The 3,883-nt window shown below is 38.0% G+C and overlaps 1 pseudogene; it reads left to right on the top strand.

Moving 5' to 3' along the window:
* Positions 1 to 229: 229 nt before the first annotated feature.
* Positions 230 to 1,249, top strand: LOC130472097 (probable arabinosyltransferase ARAD1; annotated as a pseudogene).
* The last annotated feature ends 2,634 nt before the right edge of the window (positions 1,250 to 3,883 follow it).

Genomic DNA, 3,883 nt, shown 5'->3' with positions numbered 1-3,883 from the left:
CATTAGCAAGTTGTCCTGTTTGGTTTTGGACAAACAGGGCAAAACAAATTGTCCTATTAAAGCTATTTTAGAGGGCGAAATATATTCAAGGAGGGCGGGATAATGTTTGCTTTCCTTGTTTTCGACCAAAGAAGGCGAAAAATATTTGCCCTCTTTGGTTTTGATCAAAAAGGGCGAAAAAATAGACTTTCCTTGGAAAGCTAATAGGACGAGCCTAACATGGCGAGTTATGGGTGATTTTTATGTCGCCCTTAAAGGTAAAAGGACGATATTTTGATCAAAGAGGGCGACATTTTCGCCCTCTTTGATCCTGTATGTTGTAGTGGGACTATACACCAGACTATAAACTCGAGGGCAATAATGAACAACCTATAGAGCAGCCTCTTGTTGTACCATTATCACCTTCATCAATATCTACAATAGAGTTAGACACCCATAATAAGGTAGAGGGGGCAATGCCAATAGATCCTCATGAAGCTACCAGTTTGAATAAGAAGATAGATGTTCATGTTCTGTCACAAAAGGAGGCGTGTAATCCGAATAAAGCTCTCCTAAAGGTATACATGTATGATATGCCTCGTGAATTTCATTTCGGTTTGTTAGATTGGAAGGCAAGTCCAAACCAAATATGGCCTAATGTTAGTGATATAAAGCATGTTCCACGATATTCCGGTGGCTTAAATTTGCAACATACTTGTAGTATGGAGTACTGGCTCACTCTCGATCTTCTGTCATCTAATTGTTAAGAAAATAGTTAGACCTTGTAGTGTTATTAGAGTAGAAAACCCAAGTCAAGCAGATTTTATTTTCGTGCCATTTTTTGCATCCCTAAGTTACAACCAGTTTTCTAATGTTTTGGGGAAAGAGAAAGTCAGCCTAAACAGGAGATTACAAGATCAATTAGTAGATTTCTTATTGAGTAGGCCAGAATGTATTGTTGCACATCATCCGAATAGTTTGTTGTATGTGAGAAAGAAGCTGGGTTCTGCTAGATTTATACTTGCAGATTTTGGGAGATATGTGGCTAAGATTGCTAATTTGAACAAGGATGTCATCGCTCCTTACCAGCATGTTGTTCCGAGCATCAGCAATAACAATTCCGCCCCGTTTGAGCAACGTCCTACATTAGCATTTTTCCATGGAGCAATCTATAGGAAGGATGTGAGTTATCTCATATCCTTTCCCTAAATTTAAGCTTTATAAGTTTCTATATGTGAAATTACTCGCGTCTTATTTCCTTTTTCTGGGATTTGTTCCTTCACAAGGAAGTGGTTGCTTGCAGATTCTGTTTTTTTTTTTTCCAGTGACCTAATAAACCTCCTTTTTAAGCCAGAATCAGTCAAGGAATTAAATCAGAGAACTTTCATTTTTCATATTAGTTTGGAAAAATCAGGCAAACTTATAATCATGCATTTATTTATAAAACAAATTAAATAAAGCCCAATTATAATCTAATATTATTACGAAACATCGGGAAAAATAAATAAAAGAACACAGGAGCTAGTGTACAATAAACCTCACTTTTCGGTTTCCATAGAAGAAGCGTATAACTGAAGTTATACCCGCAATTCATACACCATTGGAGTAGCGGGTAAACCTGCAAACATCATTTTACATGTAAAAATGGAATGAAAAACCAAACCTAGATTCTAAGCTACTTCAAATCATTGGAAAAAATGAAGAAAATAGGAGTAAAAATAAACCTGACTCTGGGTGGATAAATCGAAATCCTCAATTTAGATGAATCAGACACCGACGGAAATGTCAAGAGAGGGAACAATACCTAATCTTCAAATCATTGGATTTTAGAGGATTCAAACGATATTCTCATTTACACCCCTGCAATCAGATAAATTCAAACCCAAAGTAAAAACCCAAATTTAAGACCAATATCAAATATAAAAAAAAAGAATGTAAGAATCTGAATTAAATTAAGTATGAAATATAAACCTACGATTATTTAACTTACCTCAAACACTGAAATTAAACCAAAATACGAATCCAAACTCTAATCAATGAGCAAAATAGGAAAGGAATAAAGCTTAATATATAACATATTGAAAGTTGAGTAATGAATTATAATTACCTTGTTGAGTTTATTTGCAACCGACGATGGTTGATTGTGAGTCTTGAGATGAAGACAAGTGAGAGAATGAGGAGGTCATTGTTGGAAATTCTCATTGGGAAACACAAAGGAAAAAAGGGTGAGTGAAAATTCAAGAGTCCCACATTGGAAAAACTCTTCATATTCCTCTTGTTTATTAATTGGGGAATGAGTGTAACTCTTGTTTAAGAAAGTGTGAGAATGGTATGGGTGGACACATCACACACACGCGCGCGCGCGCCGGGCCGGGCGCGGGCCGTGGGCCTTGGTACTTGGGAATGCGGTTCGCGGGCGTGGGGTGGGTTTTGTGGGTCAACCCTGTTCTTTTTGGTAACTGGACCGGTTTGCGCAAGTCACTGTTACGGGAATCTGTATTGATTACGTAACCGTTGGATTAAATGCCATTAATTACGTCCGTTACTATGATCAATGTTTTTGACCGTTTTCTGGCTGTTGCAACATTCATTCCCTCAGCCGTTTTTGTCTGTTGCAATGCTTTCCTTCTAATTATTTAAATCAGAGTTTCAGTTCCCTTCTCACAGAAAAAAAATCATACACACAAAATACGAAAACACATTCTTACTCTCACACAAAATTGCTCTCGGTTTTGGGCATACGTTCTGACTCCATCCGGCTTTGTGAGTGCACACAACGTCGGAGTTGCGCTAATCCTGGAGGGCGACCGCATTCTGTTCTACTGCACCGGGAGGTAGCGCGGAATCGTCTTTTAGGACAGTGGGTGTCCACGACGCAACAATTGTTCTTCGTTCAGTTCATCGAATCAGATAAGTTTGTTCTAATTTTCGCTTTAATCGCAACAATCTAAAAGACGATTATTATGGCTTTGACTTCCAAATTCATGATCCCTGATATGTCTAAGTTAGAACCTCTTGATGGCAAGAATTATAAACGTTGGGCTGTTAGGATGCGATTCTATTTAGAACAAATTGAGATTGCTTATGTGCTTGATGATGTTGTCGAACCTGATGATGAAACTGAATTGCATGCTTTTGAGTTGAAATTTGCTAAAGATGATAGGACATGTAAGGGCATGTTGCTGCATCATATGTCGAATACATTGCTTGATATCTATATGGGGTTTAATCATGCTAGGGATATTTGGGATGCATTAGAAAAGAAATATGGAACTGATGATGCTGGTACTAAGCGTTATTGTGTCAGTAAGTGGTTAGCTTTCCAAGTCCAAGATGATAAACCAATTATTGATCAGATTCATGCTTATGAAAATATTTGCATTGCTATGGCTGCCGAGGGTTTGAGTATTTGTGATATTACCCTTGCTATAGTTTTAATTGAGAAACTCCCACCCTCTTGGAAAGATTTTCGTAATCAGTTAATGCATAAGAAAAAGGACCTTACCTTAGAGGAGCTTGTAGGTCACCTGAAAATTGAGGAGGAAAATCGTATTAAGGACAAGGGTCAATCTGTGTTTTCCGGGTCTGCTAAGGCTAACCTTGTAGAACCTAAGCCTCATGCATATTCTGAAAAGTTTAAGGGAAAGGGAAGTCCTTTCAAGCCTCAAGGGAAACCAATGAAGTATAAGTTCAAGGGCAAGTGTTTTGAATGTGGGAAAACTGGTCACAAGTCTGTAGATTGCAGATCCAAGAAGAAGTCGGATCAGAACCAAGCCAACCTTGTTGAAGCTAATGAAGTTTCTAATCCTAACCATTTTGTTGCTGTTGTTTCAGAAGCTAACTTGACAGGTAATGTTGCTGAATGGATCGTTGATACTGGAGCAACGAGACATATCTGCACCAA

This window comes from Spinacia oleracea, chromosome 4, assembly GCF_020520425.1.
Source record: "Spinacia oleracea cultivar Varoflay chromosome 4, BTI_SOV_V1, whole genome shotgun sequence".
NCBI lineage: Eukaryota > Viridiplantae > Streptophyta > Magnoliopsida > Caryophyllales > Amaranthaceae > Spinacia > Spinacia oleracea.
This window is presented reverse-complemented; position numbering and strand designations above follow the sequence as displayed.